At 53.7% G+C, this 25,857-nt stretch overlaps 1 pseudogene; it reads right to left on the bottom strand.

The window, feature by feature from the left end:
• Positions 1 to 5,979: 5,979 nt before the first annotated feature.
• LOC105740809 lies at positions 5,980 to 9,560 on the bottom strand (annotated as a pseudogene).
• Between the last annotated feature and the right edge of the window lie 16,297 nt (positions 9,561 to 25,857).

Genomic DNA, 25,857 nt, shown 5'->3' with positions numbered 1-25,857 from the left:
CTGAGATTACAGGCACCGACCACCATACACAGCTAAGTTTTGTCTTTAATAGAGAGGGGGTTTCACCATATTGGCCAGGCTGGTCTTGAACTCCTGATCTCAAGTAATCCACCCGCCTTGGCCTCTCAAAGTGCTGGGATTACAGGCGTGAGCCACTGCACCCGGTCCCCCTTCTTTCTTTAGATATGGTTGCAAGCTGTGGTGTGTGTGGACAGGGGAATGGGGACTTGGGGATTGGGCTGGGGGGACCCTTGGGAACCCCTCTACTGCCTTCCAGGTGTCCCCAGCTTGGGCTGAGACCAGGGCACCCCCTTGTGCCTTCTGCCCCCACCTGCTCCCTCCTGGGCCCACCAGCCTGCGGCCGCACTGGCTGCTGACAGCCGGGACGCGTGCTGGGGTCTGGCGTTATTTACTGAGGCAGCTTCCTCCTCCTTCCAGGAACTTCTCCTCTAACTTGGGGCGGCAGCGAGGCCTCTAATCTTTCGGATCTCGTTTACCGGCATTGGCCTCTCACTTCCTGTTACTAGGCCTGGACTGAGGCACAGGGTCAGCTCCGTGCACTACGCCTTGCCTGTTCCCGGGGCCTCTGTTCTGACCCCTCGGCAGGGAGGACAGAGGGTCAGATGCCGGGCCTCAGGCACGGTGGCCATCTGGGGTAGGGCCAGCTCCACAGAGGCAGGGGCCCCAAGGCTGAGCCTGCTGTAGGCTCTGCTCCCTGGAGTCCAGGGTCCAGCACGGGGACCAGGTTACTCCTTCATCCCTCCTGGCTTGGCAGAGCGTCATGGAAGGTGGCCTTCCCCAGACTCCCCCACATCCCCTCCTCCCACTTCTGCAGCCACCAGGGCCATGGCCCTTGTGGGAAAAAGGACAGGGAAGGCTCAGGAGTTTGGGCACAAACAAGATCCCTGGAGACCATGGGGTCTGCTGCCCCGGAGATGTGGAATCCCAGGGCTTGCCCACCTCCTCCACCCTGGGTGGGTTCCCCAACTACCCAGGGGAGTGCTGGCATCTCGGGGCCACCAGGGCATGGGCAACAGTGGCTGCCCAGACCCCGCTGAGGGACTGAAGCCAGGGCCAGGCAGATCCTGCCTTGTAGAGCAGTATCTGCAGTAAGGGCTTTGTGTGCCGAACACCTGCTGTGCGCCCTGCCGTCAGTCACTTATCCCAGAGATGGGATTCAAACCCAGGTTGCGCAGTGCAGCAAAACAGCATTCTCCTTCTGCATCCATGAAGGAAGCTTTGTCTTCTAAAAGCCCTAGCCCTTCTGTTACCTTGTCCTCAGCCAGCCTGCTTCTGTCCCTGTGCCATAAGCCAGATGAATTTCTCTCCCAGGGTGGCCTGCGGAGGATGAGAGATGGCCCTTGTTAGAGGCATCCTGGGCACCCCAGGCATGGCTCCCCGGCTGATGATAGAACAGCTGAGACAGACCGGGCATGGTGGCTAAACCTGTGATTCCAGCACTTTGGGAGGCCGAGGCGGGCAGATCACTTGAGGTCAGGAGTTCGAGACCAGCCTGGCCAACATGGTGAAACCCTGTCTCTACTAAAAATACAAAAATTAGCCAGGCGTGGTGGCAAATACCTGTAATCTCTGCTACTCAGATGGCTGAGGCAGGAGAATTGCTTGAACCCGGAAGGTGGAGTTTGCAGCAGTGAGGTGATTCTAGCCTGGATGACAGAGTGAGAATCCGTCTCAAAAAAAAAAGAAAAAAAGGAAAGAAAAGGAAAGAAAGAAAGAAAGAAAGAGAGAGAGAGAGAGAGAGAGAGAAAGAAAGAAAGAAAGAAAGAAAGAAAAGAAAGAAAGGAAAAAAAAAAAAAAAAAAAAAAAAAAAAAAAAAAGAAAGAAAGAAAGAAAGAAAGAAAGAAAAAAGAACAGCTGAAAAGTATGGTCTTCACAGTGGCAGAGTTTGCGGAGGGTCTTTGGGAAGAAGGAAGGTTGGAACTTGAGGCTGGGGGATGGATCAGAGGGGAGGGGGTCCATCCTAGCTGGGGAGGGGAGGGCTGTCCTGCTGACATTGGCCTCTAGAATGGGATATACAGGATGACCCCCTGGGGCAGGGAAGAGAATGTTATACTTAGCATTTAAATCTCATTCTTTTTAAATGCCTATCTTTCGTGAATGTTTTATAATGCAAGTAATGTATTTATATGGTCATGGAAACTTGTAATCTAAAAATAACTATGCATATATCATTTTTATTGGTAAGGGTATATGATCAAAATAGTGTGAAGGTTTGAAGGTCACTTTCTCCCAGGTCTTATTATTTCTTTAATTACTTTTTATTTATTTATTTTTTTTTTAGAGATGGAGTCTTGCTTTGTAACCCAAGCTAAGGCTGCATCATCGAACTCCTGGGCTCCAGAGATCCTCCTGCCTCAGCCTCTGGGGTAGCTGGGACTGTAGGCGTGCGCCACCGCATCTGGCTCTAGGTCTTATAATTTCTGTCCTTGGCCACCCACCTGCTGATTCCAAGGTCTACGATGGCAGGATGAAGGAAGGTCCCACATTTGGGGACCTGCAGGACAGGCTGCAGCAGAAAGGCCTAGTTTAATGAGTAGCATAGGCGGACCTGAAGAGCAAGAGGCGATGTAGGCACACATGGGACTCGGGCCTCTCTCTGGTGAGTGCTTTGCCCCCACTGGAAGCAGAGACAAGACCCTGGCTGGGCCCTCTGTTTTGTTTTGTTTTGTTTTCTGAGACAGAGTTTTGCTCTTGTTGCCCATGCTGGAGTGTGATGGCGCTATCTTGGCTCGCTGCAGCCTCCGCCTCCTGGGTTGAAGTGATTCTCCTGCCTCAGCCTCTCGAGTAGCTGGAATTACAGCCACACACCACCATGCCTGGCTAGCTTTGTATTTTCAGTAGAGACAGGGTGGCCGGGCGCGGTGGCTCACGCCTGTAATCCCAGCACTTTGGGAGGCCGAGGCGGGTGGATCACGAGGTCAGGAGATCGAGACCATCCTGGCTAACACAGTGAAACCCCATCTCTACTAAAAATACAAAAAAATTAGCCGGGCGTGGTGGCGGGCGCCTGTAGTCCCAGCTACTCGGGAGGCTGAGGCAGGAGAATGGCGTGAACCCGGGAGGCGGAGCTTGCAGTGAGCCAAGATTGCGCCACTGCACTCCAGCCTGGGCGACAGAGCGAGACTCCGTCTCAAAAAAGAAAAAAAGAAAAGAAAAAAAAAAAGAAAGAGACAGGGTTTCTCCATATTAGCCAGGCTGGTCTCAAACTCCTGAGCTCAGGTGATCCGCCCGCCTCGGCCTCCCAAAATGCTGGGATTACAGGCGTGAGCCACTGCTCCCAGCCATGGGCCCTCTGATTAGGAACCCAAGAGCTCCTTCCTGGGAACGAAAGGACAACTGGCACCGGCTGAGGCACGCCCACTTGCCAAGCTGCCCTGGGATCCCTGGGCAGAGCGTCATCACTGGAGAACCTAATTCCACAACAAATATTTGTCACACTCCTGCCAGGGCCCTGGGCAGGAGCAGAGGCGGTGTGTGCTGCCATGCATTCTGGTGGGTGATTGAAACGTACAAGACGCCAGCAGTCCTGAGAGTCAGGTGCCTTCCTGGACCCCTTGGTGAGCGGAGGTGAGTTGCCATCAAGGAGGGAAGATTCAGGAAGATAACTCCAAGGTTCTCAATCCATCCACCAGTCAGTGGATGACAAACATAATCCATGGGCACTGATGTGGTTTGCCAGCCCATGCTGGGTGCTGGGGTCAGTGTTCTTCGTCTCCTGCCAAGGGGAGAGGACCTCGAATGGGGGGCTGGGACCAAGATCCCCTTTGGCTGGGGAGGAAGCAGATTAGGGAGGAAGGGAACCTTGCTGGTGAGCAGTAAAGCCAGGGTTGGAACGTGCGCCGCTAAGGTCTCTGCCTTCCTTTAGGACCCACCCTGGCTGTGTGAACCCCAGGTGTGTGTGGAGTCAGCTGGGGGCAGTGCTGGCAGGGCCTCCAGGCACTGTCCAACCTCCTCCTCTTCTGCACTTGGAAGAATTCCAGCTGGTTTTCAGCCTCTCTCTTCCTCCAGGAAGCCTTGCATGATAGCCCTACCCCTCTGCCAAGACACACACCCTCTTCCCCCTTTTTCCTTGGCACCTGGCTTATCTCACAGTTGCCTTTGTCGTTGGCCAGTGTCTCTCACTGGGTTTCAGGCTCATGGAGGGCAAGACCTGAGTCTTTCGTTCTCAGGATCCCTAGCAGGGGGCTTAGGGCATAATGAGCATTCAGGAAATAACTGGAGAAACGTGGATGAGGAAACAGATAGCAGAGGGTGGAGAGGGGCTTGCTTCTGAAGGTGAGATGTGAACCGAGAGGGATGACCAGGCAGGGTGGGGGTGGTGGGGAGTTGTGGGGAGGCCAGTACGGAACATCTCCAGGGAGGGCATGGAGCATGGTGTGAGCAGGAGGCCTGTCTGACCTCCTGGGATGGCCCCGTGGGACAGAGGACCTTGAAAGCCAGGCAGAGGGATGGGATCAGATACTAACGTCCATGGGGAGCCCTGGCAGGTCCTTGAGCAGGGGCATGGCAGGGTAAGCCTTCCTTTAGCCCAGGGTGAGCCTGCGCCAACCCGTCCTGCAGAGGAGAAGGGCATGGAGGATAGCTACTCCCTCTGGGAGTTCTTCTAGCCTGGCTGCCCTCAGCCAGAGCTCAGGAATCACACTCCCCTGGAAACTGGAGTTTTGGGTTCAATCTTTATTCGATAAATGGCTTATTGGGAACCGACAGGGTGGCTAGAGCCTGCCTGGTGTTGGGGTTGGGGGACCCTGCCTGGGGGTTTGGGCTCTGTAGGTGTGTGAGGGCCCCTCCACGGTGGTGCTGGCGTTCCCCACCCCACTCTGGGCTCATTGCCCCTTCCAACCCCCCCCCCCCCCGCCCACTCTGGAAGCCAGGTCCCGTGGTGCTGGGGGAGGCACTGGCTTGGGCAGGAGCCCCTGGCTGGTCCTCCCAGAGGAGAGAGACTGTGGGGTGGGCCTCCACAGCCCTGCCGGGCCCCACACGGGCAGCTGTTCCCGGAATAGGGGTTTGAAACTTTTCTTTTGTTGGCGAATATGCATGTGGTCTTAATTATTTATATGCAGCACTTATCTACCCCAAATGTTTTATCGAGATTCGGCAGATCCGAGTGTGCAGGCAGCGGGTGCGGGGGCAGGGCAGGGATATTAGGGGAGCACTTGGAGGCCCCAGAAGCTGGAGTGTCCCCCAAATCAGCTGGACGACCCAGATGACGGAAAGACCCTGGTTAACGATGGTCGGGTTAACTCTTTCAGGCCCTGCCCAACGCTGCAAAATCGTACCTGGGTGTTTGGCCTGGACAGGCCTACCGCGCCTTTCTGGGGTCTGGCCTGTGCTGATGTCTCCTCTGCCCCACAGGACCCTAGGGGACGGGAGGGAAGGTAGGGAGCCACATCTCTCAGCAGCAACCCAGGACTTAAGAAGGGCCACTGCCCTTTTCTGGTGGGGGTGAAGGAGGAGGAAGCAGCGTGACCTTGGAATCCGTCACCTATTAACTTCCCGCGTATCAATCACCTGATCTCATTCCGCGTCCACCACCCCTTGGATGTGGGCTTATCGGGCCCATTTTTAGAGGAGGAAACCAGAGTGAGAGGAGTCACAGATCTGAGGACCTCCAGCAGAGCAGGGAGGTGCCCAGGTGGGGGGCGGGTGGGTGGTGTTTCTTTTGGGGCAGCATCGCAAGAGAAAGGAACAAAAGCAGGGGGCGTGGCTCTCCTCACCCCCCGCTCCCCGGCTGCCGTCCCCCCTCACTCCCCGGCAACCATCCCTGCTTGGCCAGGGCCTTTTGGGCAGTGCCGCTGGAGATTCCTTTGGAAGTGCCTTCGGGCCACACACACACGCACACACACACACATCCTCCGGGGCCCTCCCAGCCCCTCACTCTGCACCTCCCCGGTTTCCAGGAGGGCTCCAAGGCCAGCCCGGAGCCCTGCAGGACCCGGGAGGAACCTGAGCCTGGAAAGTCTAGGAGCCAGCCGTGTCTGCTTTCCAGTGCCCCGCGTTCCCTTGGCCTGATCCCCGATCCCGTGCACCCTGCACCCAGTAGGCCCTCCGGGGCCGGGGCTGAATCAGCTGCGGGGGCTTCAGCAAGGCATTGCAGAGGGTCCCTATGGGAGGTTTAGCCCAGGGCACTCGCAGTGTTGTGGGACGCTGGGCAGGGCTGATCCCAGCCACTAAGGAGTCTTCCCGCGCAGAGAGCAGGCAGGGGGGCATTGGGATTTGGAGGGGCACCCGGGAGCCTCCTGTCCCTTCCGGGCCGCCTCCCCTTACCCTGATTTCCCTTGCAGGGAGGGCTGTGCAGGTTTGTGGTGGGGTGGGGAGGACTTCCTAGAATTTGCCGCTGTGATTGGAATCTTCCCTATTGGGACGGGGTTGGGGTGAGCTCTTGCCCACCCCGCCCACCCCCTGCCGCCGGCATCCTGGGCTCCCTCTGTTGGGTTGGGTTGGGGTGGGGGAGCTTCATTTATGGCATCCCTGAATTCACCCCAGGCTTTGAAGTCAGGCTTGCTCCACAGGAAAAGCTCTTCTAAGAGGGAGATTGCCTGGAGCTCCTGGGCCTCCGCCTGGTAATTGGCGCTTCGATTAACAGCTCTGGTGCAAGGGGCACTTCAGTGGGGGGCGGGGCGGCTGAGTCAGGGGCCCAGCCCAGGGGAGATGTTACAGGAGGGAGGACGGGAAGGGAGGCGGGGAGATTGGTAATTCCAGACTGAGGAGGGTCTCCGTAGCTCTCTGAGTGGGTGAGGGCCCCTGGGAGGCAAGTGTGGGGTCTCCCAGGGCCTGCTGGGCCCCCTTGGGCCCCTGGAACAATGGGTTCCCACTAGCCAACCTGTTCCCACAGCCAGAAGTTGCCATGGTGACCCCCTCCCACCTTCAGCTACAGCTTTTCCAGTAAAACCACTGCAGAAATCCATACTTCCCGACAGGCACGCCCGGCCCCCCACCCCCCACTCTGCGCGGTCTTGGAGCCTCAGGGAGTTAACCCTGCACATACCGGTGTCTGTTGTTTGGGGGAGACGGGAGTGAGAGCCGGCAATGTGGGCCCCGGGCTGGAGAGGAGAGGGTGGACAGGGGGCAAGAGCAGCTGCCCTGTCCTTGAAGGCCCCAGCGAGTGACTTGAGCAACTCCAGGAAGTTGGAGCGGAGCAGTGAAGCTAGCTCTGACCTAGGGGCCCCCTTGGCACAGAGGAGGCCTAGCTGGGGCCCACAGCGCAGCTCCTCTTGGAACCTGAGGGCTGCTCCGGGGCTTCACCCCTTCTAGAGTGACCCCTGCCGCAGTCGCTGGGACACGAGACCCTTCCCGGCCTGGCTGCAGCTGCTACCCTGTTAGCTGATCCCCTCTTCCTCCTCTCCCCTCCCGGCACAAACCTTTTTCCCGGCGGCAGAGAGGGCTCAGCCCCAGGTCCCTATGGCCCTGCTGCCAGCACCTGGCGGCCCCCAAGGGCACTGCGTACCTGGAGCCCGGCTTTGCATCCACAGGTCTGCCCTAGGGGGCTGTTGAACTCCAGAAGTCGCTGCCTGCTCAGCGTCTCCGTGTCCTCCCCCTGAGAAGTGGGGATAATGATCTGGGCTGCTTCCAAGCTTGGGGAAGAGGATCCCCCTAGAAGGTTCTGTCCTGCTGCCTCTGCCAGGGGGAGGGGCCCCTGGGGACACCCGAGGCTGCAGGGGCTCAGGGGGCTCCGTGGCCCAGGCCCAGCCTCACTTCTGCAGCCAGAGCGAGCAAGGAGATGCTCTAATTGTTCTCTCTGTAGCCCAGGATGAATAATTGAGAGGTCTTTGAAGAGAATTAATTAGCCAGCTTATTGACTGTAAACGCTTTGCTGCAGATGATAAAGGGAGGATAGAAGCCTGCGTGGGGCCCGCTTGCCGGCTGGGGCCGCACCAGACATTTAATTCACACCCATGGCTGCTCAGCGGGACCAGGGGCTCGGCCTTTGCCTAGGACCTGCTCTCTCCTGCTCAGGAGGAAGTAGGGGAGCTGAGCCCCAACTTGGCACCCTGCTGTGGTTCCGTCCTGATGTCTGGTATGGGGGGGCAGCTCCCCTTAGACTCAACTCTGCTCCCTCTATCTTCTAAGAGGCAAGATGGGGACTTCTCCAGGAGAGGGGGTGGGTGTGGTTCAGTCTTGGGAGCAGTTCCCTTGCAGGACAGACTCTGGTCCTGGGCTCCTTCAGTCCAGCCCACCCCACCGCCTGAGCCCCAGCCCCTTTTCGGGAACTAGGGAGTGACAGGAAAAGACGAAAGCGTTCTTGCCTGCAGGCTGCAGGGGGTCAGACGTGTCGACGTCCCTGGTGAGGCTGAGGAGGGCCGGTTCTCATGGAATGGACAGGGCTGGGGCGCTAGGCAGGAAATGCTGGATCACTAGCCCCGGGTACCCGTCATTCATAATAGTAGTAAACATTCCTCCAGCAGGCCCTGTCCTAAGCACACTGCATGCACTAACTCCTGTAGACCCTGTGAAGACAGGGGGTGGGCTTGCTCCCCAGCTGGGTCTGCAGAGCCTCAGGGCAGAACCTGGCACAGATAAAGGTTTGTTGATTAAATGAATGAGTGAATGAAGGAAATGAATGTGAGGAAGCTGAATGGCAAAACTGGACTCACACATCGGGTTTGTTTGTTTGTTTATTTGTTTGTTTGAGATAGAATCTCTCTCAGTTGCCCAGGCCGGAGTGCAGTGGCGCGATCTTGGCTCACTGCAACCTCCGCCTCCCGGGTTCAAGCGATTCTCCTGCTTTAGCCTCCCGAGTAGCTGGGATTACAGGCATGTGCCACCACACCTGGCTAATTTTTGTATTTTTAATAGAGATGGGATTTCACCATGTTGGCCAGGCTGGTCTTAAGCTCCTGACCTCAGGTGATCCACACACCTCGGTCTCCCAAAGTGCTGGGATTACAGGTGTGAGCCACCGTGCCCAGGCTCACACACCGTTTTTAACCTGGCTCGAGGACCCATGCTCTGATGCATCCTCCAGTCCCAGGCAACATCAACATGGAAGATGTGGGCAAGAGGCAAACAGCCATGGAGGGCTTGGGCCACGTGGAGGATGAGCAGGAGGTGGGGGCCCTGAGAGCAGCCCAGGGTTCAGCCCTGCCTCTGCAGCTGCTGGAGCACCAGTGAAGAGAGAGGGCAGGTGCCAGCAGGCATGGTGCAACTATGGGGGACACGCACGGGGCAGGGGGTACCTGGGTGGAGCTGGTTGGAGACCATTGCTGTTGGTCCAGATAAGGCATGACAAGGCCTGGGCCAAGACCCCTGAAATGGGGCATGGAGAGTCTGTGACAGCTCTGAGATATGTGGAGGGGAAGGGGAATGGGACCTGGTGACTTGTGGACCTGCGGAATGGGGGACAGGAGCTGAGATGACTCCAGCTATCTCCCGACATGAGCATGTGTATCCGCAAATGAGGCGGAGGTCAGGAGGCACAGGGAGCTTTGCTCTTGCACCGGTGGCCTAGGACGCCCTGGGCTGTCATCCTTCCACTCACCCCTGACCTGCTCCTGCTTGCTGAGGGAGGCTGCCTTACAGGGGCCTATCAGTGGCTCCCTCATCCTCTGTCTCTGTGGAGCCCACAGTGGGAGGCACCTGCAGAACATGGGGGTGGGGGACAGTGCAGTTGGGGGCGTGGGTGTTCCTTCCTCTATCTGCCTCCCTCACAGTGTTGTAACTGAGCGAGTTGTAGAGAAACACCACTCTCTGAGACGAATTCAGGAGTCCTTTATTAGCCAGTGACTGAGAGACCGCTAGTGCTCACAGTTCTTTCTGCCCCCAAAGAAGGGGCTAGATTTTCTTTTATACTTTGTTTTAGAAAGGGGCGGGCGGGGGGGAGGGGAGTCTAGTTAAAACAATCTTACAGAAGCAAAGCAGGCAAAAAAGTTAAAAGGATAAATGGTTACAGGAAAGCAAACAGTTTCAGGTGCAGGGGCTTTAAATCTATTTCAGGGTGATAGACGTGGGGCTTTGGGTGTTATCAACCGGACACAAACGCGGTGGCTCTGGGTGCTATCAACCGGGCGAATTCCTAGGAACTGCGGATATAACTTGCCACAGTATCTTATCAGTTAATTGCATCCCTGGATGCGCTGGGAGTCTGCTTGCACAAGTTAAGCCCTTGAGGAAGGGGGTGGGTAAGGGGCTGTAAGTGAAGGAGCCAAGATGGAGTCTGTCTGGCTCTCTCAGCTAAGGGAGAGTCAATTCAGGTTAAAACAAGGTTGGGTATCAAAATAGCCCTCTCCATGCCTCTCTGTCCAGGGCTGGGATTGGTCGGCATACTCTGCATGCCTTTCCCCAGCCCTCCAGCTGCCCTAGAGTTGAGCTGGGATAACCCTCCAGCCACCCTGTGAGTTGCACTGGGATCAGGCAGGTGTACTCTGCATGCCTCGCCCCAGCCCCCGAGCCGTCCCGTGAGTTGGGGTTGTTTGCCTCGCTGGTTTTCTGTTCTCAGCTGACTTTGTTGGGACGTCAACAACTCCCTATGTCAGAGGTAAGTCTCCGCCTGCATCTGCCAGACTCCACACTAGGCTGCAGACACCTGTGGCCTCATCTGAGTCCTCATCTCGGCCTCTGGGAACCGCTCCTTCCTACCCTTTGCCTGGAGACAGTGGAAGCCAAGGGGCATTTCTCCAAACTGCATTCGCTTGGCTCCAGAAATCAGAACTGGAATGAGGAAGAGGAACCAGTCTCCCTCCAGGTGGCTGAAGCTAGGCACGTGGAACCTGGGAGCAGCGGGCAGCCACACTGGTGCCCTTCAGACAGCAGGAGGGGGCTCTTATCCGAAGCTCTGAATTCAAAACAGAGGGGACGTGCGGGAACCGCAGGAGGTAGGAGCAGGCCCCCCAACTCCTGCCGAGAGCTCACACCTGTCTACAGTCCCTCCTGCATTCCTGTCAGTGGTAGACATTTGCCCTTTTGGTTGCGTGGTGTCCAAATACCCTTTATACGTTGGAGGTAGGGTCCTGGGGGTCCCTGCTCCCCTTCCCAGGCTCTGAAAACTGACTCCTGGGAATGTGACCAAAGTGATCACATTAAATGCTTCCACCTGAATGTTTAATCGTAAAGATGAGATGCCAAGTTCAAGAGTAATTTAGGGGCGGGTGTGGTGGCTCGCACCTGTAATCCCAGCATTTTGGGAGGCTGAAGCAGGTGGATCACTTGAGGCCAGGAGTTTGAGACAAGCCTGGCCAACATGGTGAAACCCTGTCTCTACTAAAAATGCAAAAATTAGTCATGTATGGTGGTATACATCTATAATCCCAGCTACTCAGGAGGCTGAGACAGGAGAATCGCTTGAACCTGGGAGGCAGAGGTTGCAGTGAGCCAAGATCACGTCACTGCACTCCAGCCTGGGTGACACAGCAAGACTCCATCTCAAAAAAAAAATAAAAAATAAAAAAAGAGTAATTTAGGATTGTTCCCAAGGGTTGTGGCAGAGCCAGACAGCACTGTGTCACAGCACGCAGTGAGTATCCAGCCTCGATACCCTATGCGGGCCATTCTGTGCTAACGGTTACACCCACTGAATTCCTTTTCTGCCTAGGTTAACCAGAGTGCCACTATCAGTCACAATACTGACTAGTGGCTTCTCTTGGGTTTTATGAGAAACTCCCTGTATCAGTTAGTGATTGCCATAATCAGGCTGTGTAACAAGCAGCCCCGCAATCTTGGTGGCATTCTACAATAAGCATTTGTTTTTTTGCTCACATCTCTGTGGGTCTGTGGGCGTTCACCAGATCCAGGCTTGGATAAGCTGGCTGGCATCTGGGCTGTGAGTTGGGTCCAGGTTTGCTTCACATGTTTCTTAGCAACCTCGGCCCAGCAAGCTACCTGAGGCGTGCTCCTTCCAGGCGACGTCAGCAGCGAAAGAGAGCAAGTTCACTGTGCAAGCACAGTTCAAGTCTACTCACTCCATATCCCCTGACATCCCACTGATCAAAGCAAGTCCCATAGCTATGCCCCAAGTCAAGGATGTGAATGCATAATTTTACTACAAGGGAGTGAAGAAGCAGGACTGATCATTCCATCCTCCCCTTATTTGTTTTTAGTTTTTATTATGAAAAAAAATTTTTTTTTGAGACCGAGTCTTGTTCTGTCACCCAGGCTGGCTGAAGTGCAGTGGTGTGATCTCAGCTCACTGCAACCTCCACCTCTCGGGTTCAAGCAATTCTCTTGCTTCAGCCCCCACTAGTAGCTGGGACTACAGGCTTCTGCCACCACGCCCAGCTAATTTTTGTATTTTTAGCAGATACGGGGTTTTGCCATGTTGGCCAGGCTGGTCTCAAACTCCTGGACTCAGGTGATCTGCCCACTTCGGCCTCCTAAAGTGCTGGGATTACAGGCGTGAGCCACTGCGCCTGGCCCATGAAAATATTTTTTAAAAATAGGCAGAAGGGGCCAGGCGCGGTGGCTCACGCCTGTAATCCCAGCACTTTGGGAGGCAGAGGCAGGTGGATCACGAGGTCAGGAGTTCGAGACCATCCTAGCTAATATGGTGAAACCCCGTCTCTACTAAAAATACAAAAAAAAATTAGCCGGGCATGCTGGCGGGTGCCTGTAGTCCCAGCTACACGAGAGGCTGAGGCAGGAGAATGGCGTGAACCCGGGAGGCGGAGCTTGCAGTGAGCTGAGATAGTGCCACTGCACTCCAGCCTGGGCGACAGAGCGAGACTCCATCTCAAAAAATAAAAATAAATAAAATTAAATAAAAATAGGCAGAAGGGTGTAATGAATCCCCATAGAACATCACTCAGATTCCACAATTATTATTATTTTCCCATATTTGTCTAACCTGTTTTTTTCCCTTGGTAAAGTGTATTTTTTAAACTTTTTTCCCATCTGTAAAATAAATAATTTATGTAAAGATATATGTATAAATATATACACACATAATAAAATTTACCATTTTAACCATTTTCAAGTGGAAAGTTCAGTGGCGTTAAGTAATTACCACTGTTGGGCAATTGCTCTCCAGCTCCTGAACATTCTAATCTTCCCAAACTGAAACTGTCGCCATTAATTAACACCAGCTCCCCATTCCGCTGGACCCCAGCCCCTGGCAACCAGCATTCTATTTTCTGTCTCTATAAATCTAACGATCTCACATCACATGAGTGGAATCACACGGTATGTGTCTTTGTGTGACTGGCTGATTTCACTTAGTGTGATGTTTTCAAGTTTCATCCATGTGATAGCATGGGTCAGAATTTCCTTCCTTCCTTTTTTAAGGCTGAATAATATTCCACCGTATGGATAGACCAGTCTGTTTATCCATTCATGGGTCCATGGACACTAGGGTTGCTTCTATCTTTTGGCTATTGCAAATGAATAATGCTGCTATGAACACGGGTGAACATATATCTCTTTGAGTCCCTGCTTTTAATTCTTTTGGGGATAGACACAGGAGTGGAAGTGCTGGGTTATACGCTAATTCTATGTTTAATTTTTGGAGGATCTCACCACCCTGTTTTCCACAGCAACTGTACCATTTTCCATTCCCACCAAAATTGAGTGCACAGGGCCAAGTGCCGTGGCTCACACCTGTAATCCCAGCACTTTGGGAGGCCACGGCGGGTGGATCACTTGAGGTCAGGAGTTTGAGACCAGCCTGGCCAACATGGTGAAACCTCGTCTCTACTAAAAATATAAAAATTAGTCGGGCCGTGGTGGCGCATGCCTGTAATTCCAGCTACTTGGGAGGCTGAGGCACGAGAATCGCTTGAATCCAGGAGGTAGAGGTTGTGGTGGGCTGAGATAGTGCTGCTGCACTCCAGCCTGGGCGACAGTGAGACTCCACCTCAAAAAAAACAAAATTGAGTGCACAGGATTCCAATTTCTCCCCGTCTTCACCAACACTTACTATTTTCTGTTGTTTTTTAAAAAAATAGTAGCCGTCCTAATAGGTATTGAGTGGTGTCTTCTTGTGGTTTTAATTTGCATTTCAGGCTCCATTTGACTTAAGCTGGTTTGAGATGAGTTTCTGTTTCTTGTAACTGGCACTAGTTAAGGTAGGCTTAGCAGCTGCAGCACAGTCGCCAACAATAGCAACTGTGGCTTGTGGAGAAGCTTATTTCTCCTGTAACAGCCCAGGGCGGGTGCACCCAGTCTACGCAGCCCTACTCCCTTAGGGGACCCAGGCGGATGCTGCTTTGCCACCTTGACGTGGCTTGCTCTGCCGGTTGCCACCTGGGTCCCCAGGTGGGAGGATGGAGCACCTGCCAGGATTGATGGGCCAGGGCGGAGCTTTCCCCTTGCATTCCATCAGGGGTATTTATCTTTTTTTTTTTTTTTTTTTTTTTTGAGATGGAGTCTCGCTCTGTCACCCAGGCTGGAGTGCAGTGGTGTGATCTCGGCTCACTGCAACCTCCGCCTCCCAGGTTCAAGCAATTCTCCTGCCTCAGCCTCTCAAGTAGCTGGGATTACAGGTGCCACCACGCCTAGCTAATTTTTATATTTTTAGTAGAGATGGGGTTTTGCCATGTTGGCCAGACTGGTCTCAAACTCCTGACCTCAGGTGATCCGCCCGCCTCGGCCTCCCAAAGTGCTGGGATTCCAGGCGTGAGCCACTGCACCCAGTCTCAGTTGATATTTCTAAGAACCTGCATAGAAGAGACCAGCCGACCCTGGAGCCTATCAGAGGGTGGAGGCTGGGAGGAGGAAGAGGATCAGGAAAAATAACCAATGGGTACTAGACTTAGTACCTGGGTGCTGAAATAATCTGTACAACAAACCCCAATGTCATGGGCTTACCTGTATAACAAACCTGCACTTGGACCCCTGAACTTAAAAGTTTTTTTTTTTTAAAAAAAGAGGGTCGGGTACGGTGGCTCACACCTGTAATCTCAGCACTTTGGGAGGCAAAGGTGGGTGGATCATCTGAGGTCAGGAGTTCCAGACCAGTCTGCCCAATATGGTGGAACCCTGTCGTCTCTACTAAAAATACAAAAATTAGCCAGGCGTGGTGGGCGTAATCCCATCTACTCGGGAGGCTGAGGCAGGAGAATTGCTTGAACCTGGGAGGCGGAGTTTGCAGTGAGCCGAGATCGCACCACTGCACTCCAGCCTGGGTGACAGGGCAAGACTCTGTCTCCAAAAAAAAAAAAAAAAAAAAAAAGGGAAGCCTGTTGCCCAAAAAGGCTGCTGTGGTGCCTAAAAATTTGGGCTTTCTCCTTCTGGGAGGGGGTAGAAAGAAGTCGCCCCCACTCTCCAGGCCCACGGCCGCCCCGCCCCTGCTCACCAGCCGGCTGGCTGTGGCTAAGCTAAAGCCGGCCCCGTGCCCTGAGCCCGGCATGTTGTTCACCCGGCATGTTGGTCTCCTTGGATCATGGGCAGAGATGGTACCATGGGATCCTGCCCAAGGGGTCCTGGCCGGTGCTCACGGGGCTGGACCAGCTGCTGTCATGCTGTTTTTCTACCTTTCTCAGCCACTTGGAGGAAGACGGAATTTTGTTGCCTTTTACAGGTGAGGACACTGAGGTTCACAGGATAAGTCACTTCCAGCCAGGTGTGTGTGACCTCAGATTCGTGTTCAGAGGGAGGTGGGCTGGGCAGGGCCTCCCACCGGCTCCCCTGGAGGCCCATGAGTCTGGGCACTGGGGCCCCAATTCCTATAAACCGGGGTTGATTGTGGAGGACCCCCCTCACCTGCAACCCCGCCTCCCACCACAAAGCCCAGGCAGCAGGGAGGCCTGGAGACAGGTGCGGAGCCTCTGGGCCTGGGTGCCTACTCCTGCCCACCCCCAGAGCCTCAGGCCACAGGAGACCACCTAAAGCAGGAGCCGGGAGTGGGGCCCGGGCTGGGCTGGCACAGCTGGGCCTGTGAGGGGTGGAGGGGCCGCTGGGGAAGGGACTTACCAGCAGCAGCTCTGCTGGGACCTGGGAGGCTCTCCTCATTTCCAGTAACAAGCAGGGGGGTGGGAGGGAAGAGGCGGCTTCCCCCAGGTGCCAGCTGTGCCTGAAGATAGCCTGTCCCCTCTGCTGTCTCCTGTTCTCAGCTCCTTAATCCCCTCCCCGACCTGGCAGTTGACTCCTGGGCTGACTCCTCCCCTGGAAGGGAAAGAAGAGCCAGGCTCACCCACACCCAACAGGTGCAGCAGCTGCTTGAGGTCACTGCTGCTGAGAAGGGAAGCAGAGGCCAGTGGCGGCTCCAGCCAGGGTTGGTGCAGCCTGCTGAGGGGTCAGGGTCGCCCAATCGCCCACCCCGCTCCACCTGCCCCCACCCCTCCCACCCAGCCTGGCCACCAGCCCAGACACCTTCCTCACATGGCCTGAAGACCCCTGCTGACCTGTGGCACCATGTGGCCCAGCAGGGTGGCCAGGCCAGCCGGGCTCATGGGGTGGGGGACGCTGCTCCTCACCTGCCCTGGGGTGGTGGGTGCCGTTGGGGAGGCCACTCTCTAGGGGCATGTGCCAGGTAGGCAGACCAGAAACTTACCCCGAGTTCTGTGACCCACTCTGGGGACCGGGGCATCTCATCTCCTCTCAGCCACGTCTGAAAGCTGGGACATGGCAGAGTGGGCAGGGCTGCCCTCTGAGCTGACCCCCTTCCCCTCCTCCCCATCTTGTCTCTCCTCAGATCTAGGGCTCACTCTGAGGCATGGGTGACACTTGCCCCCCAACCCCAGCCTCTTCAGTGCAGGGAGGCAGGGCCTGAACTTCAGAGGGTCTTGGGGCAGGTTCCTGGGGCTTGCAGGGAGGCCTCCCCTTTCCCAGGGAGAGGAAGGGAGAAGCCGCATCTGGGGAGGGAAGCCTCTAGCCCCACCCTCACTGTGCCCAGAGCTGCACCCCCAACCTGGCCTGGGGAGACTGGCACCAGGTGGAGCTGGTCCCCAAGGAGCCCCAAACCCCAGAACATCTGCTGCAGGTGTCAGCTCTCAGGGGGCCCCAGGGCCAGTCCTCTCTGCACCCCACCTTCCCTGCTCAGTGTGGCTTGTAGGAGGTTATGCAAAGCATTACACAAAGCACATGCAAATAAGGCCCAACCACAACTGGTCACTCTCTCCAGGTGAGACCACTGAAGCCCTCTGGTCATCAGCAGGAATGCTGGGGCGCCTATGGCAGTCCGGACTCCAGGTCAGGCCTTGGGGTGGTGAGGAAGAAGGTGCACGTCAGGTAAGCTGTAGTGGAAAGGCAGGGACACACCACCACCAGGCGAATGAATGAAGCAAATCAATGGCACTCCTCCCCGCCCCAGAATTCAAAATGACAGACGGGTGCAGACAGACGCCTGTGTGTTCTGAGAGATGGCTGTGTAGAAGCAAGCTTGCTCCTTCAGTCTCCCATTCATTCACTTATTCAGCAAAGCTCGGTGTCTATGATGAGCCTGGGCTGTTCCAGGGGCTGGGGATATCCCAGCAGATGAAAATGCCTGCCTTGCAGGACTCCAGCAGGGAGAGAAAAATACAGGTGACAAGTCAGGGAGAGCGAGGAGGACGCGCCGGTGTGTGTTCCAGAAATCATAACGAAGCTGGAGCCAGGCGAAGGGAGCTCTGGGCCTTGGGAAGAGTATGGTCTGTGCAGGGGCCATGTAGTGGGAGGGGGCCCTGCAAAATCACCCAGGTGCCCTGGGGAGGCTGTGGTGGAAACAGGCAGAGCACGGAGGGAACCAAGTCCCCCGGGCAGGAGATGCTGGGGGCTGCAGCCAGGGGTGGCAGTGGAAGGGCTGAGAAGTGGTCGGATTCTGGGTTAGGAAGAGAAAGCTTCCCTTTGCCCTCTGAAGCTTCGCTGAAAAATCAGCCGACAAAAGGCAGATTCATAGGAGAAAAGGTCACAAAATTTACTCTAACTGCATAGCACAGGAGTCCCCGGAAGTGATTACCCAGTAATCCAGAGGGGTCCAGAACCTGCCATGCCCTTCCTGATGGGAGAAGAGGTGGTGCGGAAACCGCCTCTTTGAGGCGTAGTCAATGATTTTTTGGGGAAAATGAAATGAATGGGCCCCTTGCTCAGACAATGGTTAGTGAATAATTCTCTTTGGGAATTGAATGGGACCGAAGAACAGACAATGGTTTGGGAGGAAGTTCGTCTGGGTTCTAGGTGTGGTGTTTCATTTCAGCCTCTTCCTTTGTGATGTGACTTTTAATCTTCTCCCATTAATAACATTTCAGGGAAGGCAATTGTGTTCCTCTTGGCTGGTCTGGTTTCTAGGTAGTTAAGGAAAGTCCGAGAACAGCCTCATCCTGTGCTTTGGGAAGACACGGGGCTGGAGGAAGGTCAGAGAGACCTTGGGGCCCCTTCTTGTCAAGGCACCATATTTTCTGAGCCCCAACAGTATATTTTGGGAATGCTGTTATATTTCCATCTAATTTTCATTAAGGAAAAACTATATGTGTTTTGGTGCCTGGGTACCTGTGGTGGGGAGGCTGGGAGTGGGGATGGAGCCGGGGAGGGCATCTTCCGGGTGCTCTGCAGACCCGGGGGGCTGTGTTGTTCACCTTCAAGGCAACCCCCCAAAACCCACCACCCAAACTCAGCGAAACCACAAGGTGGGGCTGTGATGGGGCCTAGAGGTTTACGTTAACAATCATGGGAATGGAGGTCCTCACCCGTGGAGGCCCCGCTGGGGGTTGAGCCTATTCCAGGGGTTCCCTGGAGTTCACCTCTCCTCACTGCCTCCTGTTCTTATTGGTTTTCTGGTGGCGGAGGAAGGGGCAAAGCCGCTCCTCTGTGAAGGTGGGTTTTTTTTTTTTTTTTTTTTTTGGCAGCAGCTGAAATCCATTTGCTGCTAGGCCTAGTGAGTAAGTGGGCAATCAAAACTGGATCCTGCAGTTTTTGTTGTTGTTGTTGTTTTTGTTTTTTGTTTTTTTTTGAGACGGAGTCTCACTGTCTTCCAGGCTGGAGTGCAGTGGCCCAATCTCAGCTCACTGCAAGCTCCGCCTCCTGGGTTCACACCATTCTCCTGCCTCAGCCTCACCAGTAGCTGGGACTACAGGCGCCTGCCACCATGCCCGGCTAATTTTTTGTATTTTTAGTAAAGACGGGGTTTCACTGTGTTAGCCAGGATGGTCTCGATCTCCTGACCTCGTGATCCACCCACCTCGGCCTCCCAAAGTGCTGGGATTACAGGCGTGAGCCACCGCGCCCGGCCGATCGTGCAGTTTTTACTCCAAAACAAGCCCTGGCTCCTTAAGACTTGAGGCTGATTTTCACTCTCGGGAAGCCAGGCCTTCTGTAAAGCTATTAAGGACAGAAGGTGTAGCCTCCCAAGTTAGCACACTCAGGAGCCCCAAATGCCGTTGCCCTCTGCAGACCTTGTCAGGGCCTCACCCTGCAGCCTAGGGGAAGGGACTGGGGGCTCTAAAGCTCTCTGTTTGGCTCTCTGTTTGGCTGTTTGGCTGTGTGGCCCAGGACCAGCTCCTTCTACTCTCCTGTTGTGAATCAGCAGCACCACCCCTGACTTGGCAGCATAGTGTGAGGCTGACATGCGAGTGGGTGTGAATCCCGGTCAGCGCCACGCATTGTGCCTTTGCGCTTCGGTGGTCCGTGCCAAGGCTGTGACAGCAGCTCCTGAGCTCCCCGCCGAACCTCGCCTAAAGCCTTAGGGATAAGTTCAGCCGCCTGAGACCAAGAGTGCCCTGCCTGGCTAGCTCTAAGCCTCCAAATGTCCCCTGGGATCCCAGCAGTTCTGCAATGTAAAAGTTTACTTGTGGCTGGGCATGGTGGTGCATACCTGTAGTCCCAGCTGCTTGGGAGGCTGAGGTGGGAGGATCACTTGAGTCCAGGAGGTTGAGATGGGAGTGAACCATGACTGCACCACTGTACTGTAGCCTGGGTGACAGAGTGAGTGAGACCCTGTCTCAAAAAAAAAAAAAAAACTTGTAATCCCAGCACTTTGGGAGGCCGAGGCGGGCGGATCACGAGGTCAGGAGATCGAGACCACGGTGAAACCCCGTCTCTACTAAAAATACAAAAAATTAGCCGGGCGTGGTGGCGGGCGCCTGTAGTCCCAGCTACTCGGAGAGGCTGAGGCAGGAGAATGGCGTGAACCCAGGAGGCGGAGCTTGCAGTGAGCCGAGATTGCGCCACTGCACTCCAGCCTGGGCGACAGAGCAAGACTCCGTCTCAAAAAAAAAAAAAAAAAAATAGTGGCCCGGGCGCAGTGGCTCACTCCTGTAATCCCAGCACTTTGGGATGCCTAGGCGGGCGGATCATGAGGTCAAGATATCGAGATCAGGCTGGGCACGGTGGTTCACGCCTGTAATCCCAGCACTCTGGGAGGCCAAGGTGGGCGGATCACAAGGTCAGGAGATCGAGACCATCCTGGCTAACAAGGTGAAACCCCGTCTCTACTAAAAAAAAAAAAAAAAAAAAAAATACAAAAAATTAGCCAGGAGTGGTGACAGATGCCTGTAGTCCCAGCTACTCGGGAGGCTGAGGCAGGAGAATGGCGTGAACCCAGTGGGGGGGCAGAGCTTGCAGTGAGCCGAGATCATACCACTGCACTCCAGCGTGGATGACAGAGCAAGACCCTGTTTCAAAAAAAAAAAAAAAGATATCGAGATCATCCTGGCCAACATGATGAAACCCCATCTCCACTAAAAATACAAAAATTAGCTGGGTGTGGTGGCGCACACTTGTAGTCCCAGCTACTCGGGAGGCTGAGGCAGAAGAATCGCTTGAACCCAGGAGGCAGAGGTTGCAGTGAGCTGAGACTGCGCCACTGCACTCCAGCCTGGCAACAGAGCGAGACTCCGTCTCAAAAAAAAAAAAACAACAAAACAAAAAAGGTGTTCACTGATGGGCTTGGAGGTCCATCTTTGTTCTTCAGGCCAGCCAAAGGTGGCCAAATTTAGTAAAAAAGCAAACAAAAAACCAAGACATCTAGTTAAATTTGAATTTCAGAGAAACAACAAATACATTTTTAGCATAAGTATGTCCCATGAAATATGAGAGAGATACTTTTTCTAAAAAATGTATTCAGCCTGGCGTGTGGGCTCACGCCTGTAATCCCAGCACTTTGGGAGGCCGAGGTGGGTGGATCACTTGAGGTCAGGAGTTCGAGACCAGCCTGGCCAACATGGCAAAAACGCATCTCTACTAATACAAAAATTAGCGGGGCGTAGTGGCGAGCACCTGCAATCCCAGCTACCAGAGGGCTGAGGCATGAGAATTGCTTGAACCCCGGAGGTGGAGGTTGCAGTGAGCCAAGATCGTGTCACTGCACTCCAGCCTGAGTGACAGAGTGAGACTGTGCCTCAAAAATAAAAAAAAAAAGTATTTGTTGTTGCTCTGAAATTCAAATTTAACTGAGCATCCTGTATTTTATCTGGCAATCCTAGTCCCACCCTCTTCCAAATTCACATCGTTTTTTTTTTTTGAGACAGAGTTTCACTCTTAACGCCCAGGCTGGATTGCAGTGGCATGATCCCGGCTCACAGCAACCTCTATCTCTGTCTCTTGGGTTCAAGCAATTCTCCTGCCTCAGCCTCCCGAGTAGCTCCCGTGCACCACCACGCCTGGCTAGTTTTTGTATTTTTAGTAGAGACGGGGTTTCACCATGTTGGCTGGGCTAGTCTCGAACTCCTGATCCACCCGCCTGGGCCTCCCAAAATGCTGGGATTACAGGCATGAGCCACCATGCCCGGCCCTCCAAATTCACATCTATTAGAATGATTTTCCTGCCCCAACCATACATTTCTCACAGATAGAGCTGCCTTTTTATCATTTTGTCTTTCCTGGGGCTGAAACGGCTTCTTCTTTTTGCATTTTATGGTTTTACAATTGCAGCAGTAAAAAATTCTTGCAAGATGATTGAAAATTTAACTACAAAGGGCATCATTCATTTTATTTGCGTCTTCATTGGAGACATAAAATGGATTCGCAGTCATCCCACCACAGTTGTTGAGTGTTGTGGGTTTTAGACTTGCTCGCATAGCACATTTATACTCACCAGTGTGAGGTCTCTTTGCAGCCGCCAATGGAGTGATCGTTTGTGTTTTGGAAGCAGCACTAACATTTATTCCTAATGATCCTGCTGCAGTGGGTTCTTGGTATTTAATAGTTGGTATTGCAGTAAAATTTATATCCTACAGAATTATGACAATATTCAGCTAGTAATATGATTATTATTTTTGTGTGCGTGTTAAAACCACGGAAATAAAATTTACTCCCAACAATACAGTGGCAATTTTATGTCCCTAAAACTGACCGTAAATAATAAACATAACTACAGAATGCCTGTAAACACATAAAACATCCTTCTCGGAAAAAGTAAACGCTCCATTGCTATCCTGATGAGACCAGCAGCTGGGGAGCCTGGTCTAGCAGTTAGGGCTGCTGGGCAGACTTCAAAAGGATGAAGCAACTTCTTCACAGGACCCCTGGAGAGCAAGTTACTTAACATTTCAGAGCCCAAGTCAACCCGTCTCAGAGAACACCGGCTGGTCCATCGCCTGATGAGTGCACAGACACAATGCATGGTAACCACACTGTAGAACATTGCTTGGCCATAAAGAGAATGCAGTTCTCATACACACTGCAACTCAGATGAGCCTTGGAGACATTATGCTCCACGAAAGAAGCCAGATACAGCCAGGTGCGGTGGCTCACTCCTGTAATCCCAGCACTTTGGGAGGCCGAGGCGGGCAGATCACAAGGTCAGGAGTTCAAGATCAGCCTGGCCAACATGGTGAAACCCTGTCTTTACTAAAAATACAAAATTAGCTGGGCATGGTGGCGCATGCCTGTAATCCCATCTCCTGGGGAGGCCGAGACAGGAGAATTGCTTGAAGCCAGGAGGCGGGCGGAGGTTTCGGTGAGTCAATATCGTGCCACTGCACTCCAGCCTGGGCAACACAGCGAGACTCCATCTCAAAAAAGAAAAATTTAAAAAGCCAAACACAAAAGATGTATCTACTTTTGATCCACGTACTGTATGATCCCATTGAAATTAAATAGCCAGAAAAAGGCTGAGTACGGTGGTTCACGCCTGTTATCCCAGTACTTCGGGAGGCTGAGGAGGGTCGCTTGAGCTCAGGAGTTTGAGGCCAGCCTGGGCAACATAGCAAGACCACCATCTCTACAAATAATTTAAAAATTAGGCAGGTATGGCGGTGTGCACCTGTAGTCCTGGCTACTTGGGAGGCTGAGGCGGGAGGATCCCTTGAGCCCAAGAGGTTGAGGCTGCAGTGAGCCATGATCATGCTGTTGCACTCCAGCCTAGACAACAGAGTTAGACCCTGTCTGAAAAAACAAAAACAAAAACAAAAATTAAAAATATCCAGAAAAAGTAAATTTCCATAGACAAAAAGTAGATGAGTGGCTGTCTGGGGCAGGGGGAGGGACGGGGAAATGGGAGTGACTGCTAATGGACACAGATCCTTTTTTTTTTTTTTTTGAGATGGAGTCTCGCTCTGTCACCCAGGCTGGAGTGCAGTGGTGTGATCTTGGCTCACTGCAACTTCCGCCTCCTGGGTTCAAGCGATTCTCCTGCCTCAGCCTCCCCAGTAGCTGGGATTACAGGCATGCGCCACCATGCCTGGCTAATTTTGTGTTTTTTTAGTAGAGACGGGGTTTCACCATGTTGGTCAGGCTGGTCTCGAACTCCTGACCTCAGGTGATCTGCCTGCCTTGGCCTCCCAAAGTGCTGGGATTACAGGTGTGAGCCACCACGCCCGGCCTCATGGACACTTTTAAGATGATGAAAATGTTCTGGTAGGGCCAGGCAGGGTGGCTCACGCCTTTAATCCCAGCACTTTAGGAGGCCGAGGTTGGCGGATCACCTGAGGTCAGGAGTTTGAGACCAGCCTCAACATGGAGAAACCCCATCTCTACTAAAAATACAAAATTAGCCAGGCATGGTGGTGCACGCCTGTAATCCCAGCTACTCGGGAGGCTGAGGCAGGAAAATCGCTTGAACCTGGGAGGCAGAGGTTGCAGTGAGCCGAGATCGCACCATTGCATTCCAGCCTGGGCAATAAGAGCGAAACTCCGTCTAAAAAAAAAAAAAAGAGAGAGAAAATAAAAAAGAAAATGTTCTGTGATTGACTACAGTGATGGTTGCACAATTCTGTGAATTCACCAGAAGCTGTTGAGTGTATACTTTCAATGGGTGAATTGTGTGGTGTGTAAATGCTCTCAATAAAGCTGCTAAGGCCGGGCACAGTGGCTCACACCTGTAATCCCAGCACTTTGGGAGGCCGAGGCAGGCGGATCACCATGTCAGGAGTTTGAGACCAGCCTGGCCAACATGGTGAAACCCCGTCTCTACTAAAAAAACACAAAATTAGCCGGGCGTGGTGGCGCATGCCTGTAATCTGAGCTACTTGGGAGGCTGAGGCAGGAGAATCGCTTGAACCTGGGAGGCAGAGGTTGCAGTGAGCCAATATCACACCATTGCACTCCAGCCTGGGCGACAGGGCAAGACTCCGTCTCAAAAATAAATAAATAAAGAAAGAAATAATAAAGCTGCTAAAATGAAAAAAGGAAGAAAACATACTTCTGTTCCTCCTGACCCCCACCCCCACCTCCCCTGGGCTTTGAGCTGCTGTCTCTAGAGAATGTTTGGAACAGGTGTCTGGGAATATCTAACAAAATCCCACTGGCTTCTCCTTGCCTTGTGGGTTATTGATACTGCCCCCTTCCTCCATCATGAAATGAAAAGTGACATGACCCTAAAATCCAAAAGGACCATAGGGCCCATTAGGCAATCTCGAGAGAGCCATCTGCAAGGGACAGAGGTGTGGCAGCAGCCCTGGAGAGAAGGAGACCAAGCAGAGAGAGTGCAGGCTGCCAGGATGGAGCCTCTGCCCGCCACTCACTGGGCAGCAGTGGAGCTGCCTCTGCCTGTATCATCTCCATTTTATGAATGGGGAAGCTGAGGCAGAAGCAGTGATACAGCAAAAATGAATAGTCTTAGGCGCCGTACACAGACAAGCGAGTTATTCCACCTGGTGTCTGTATCACCCAAAGGGTCCAAAGTGCATGGGCTCCTTGTGAGCTTTTTTTCCCTTAAAAAAAAATTGTGGGCCTGGGCACGGTGGCTCACACCTGCAGTCCCAGTACTTTGGGAGGCCAAGGCGGGTGGATCACTTGAGTTCAGGAGTTCAAGACCAGCCTGGGCAACATGGCAAAACCCCGTCTCTACTAAACATACAGACAGGCTGGCTGTAGTGGCCCATGCCTGTAGTCCCAGCTACTTGGGGGACTGAGGTGGGAGAATCGCTTGAGCCCAGGAGGTGGAGGTTGTAGGTGAGCCGAGATGGTGCCACTGCACTCCAGCCTGGGTGACAGAGTGAGACCCTGTCTCAAAAAAATTGTGGTGAAATAGGCCGGGCGCGGTGGCTCACGCCTGTAATCCCACCATTTGGGAGGCCAAGGTGGGTGGCACCTGAGGTCAAGAGTTTGAGGCCAGCCTGGCCAACACGGTGAAACCCCTTCTCTACTAAAAATACCATAGTTAGCTGGGTGTGGTGGTACGCACCTATAATTCCAGTTACTCAGGAGGCTGAGGCAGGAGAATCGCTAGAACCCAGGAGGCAGAGGTTGCAGTGAGCCGAGATCGCACTACTGTAGTCCAGCCTGGGTGGCAGAGTGAGACTCTGTCTCAAAAAAAAAATTGTGGTAAAATACACATAGCATAAAATTTGCCACTTTAGCCATTTTTAAGTGTTTCAATTCAGTGGCAGTAAGTATCTTCACATCATTGTGCAACCAAGTGTCAGAGGTGACGCGGGCTGTCCAGGACACATGGCTGGTGGGGACTGCAGGGTCCCCATCCTGGTCCTTACACTGCTGTTAGCCCTGGACAAGGTGTGTCTTCTGAGTGGGACCAGAGGCCCAGAGAGCATGGGATTGGCTGAGGTTGCCAGTGCCTGGGGTAGTTCCCTCTAATGCCATTGTCCTGGGGATCCCCTTGAG

Source organism: Nomascus leucogenys, chromosome 14 (assembly GCF_006542625.1).
Source record: "Nomascus leucogenys isolate Asia chromosome 14, Asia_NLE_v1, whole genome shotgun sequence".
NCBI classification, from domain to species: Eukaryota; Metazoa; Chordata; class Mammalia; order Primates; family Hylobatidae; genus Nomascus; species Nomascus leucogenys.
This window is presented reverse-complemented; position numbering and strand designations above follow the sequence as displayed.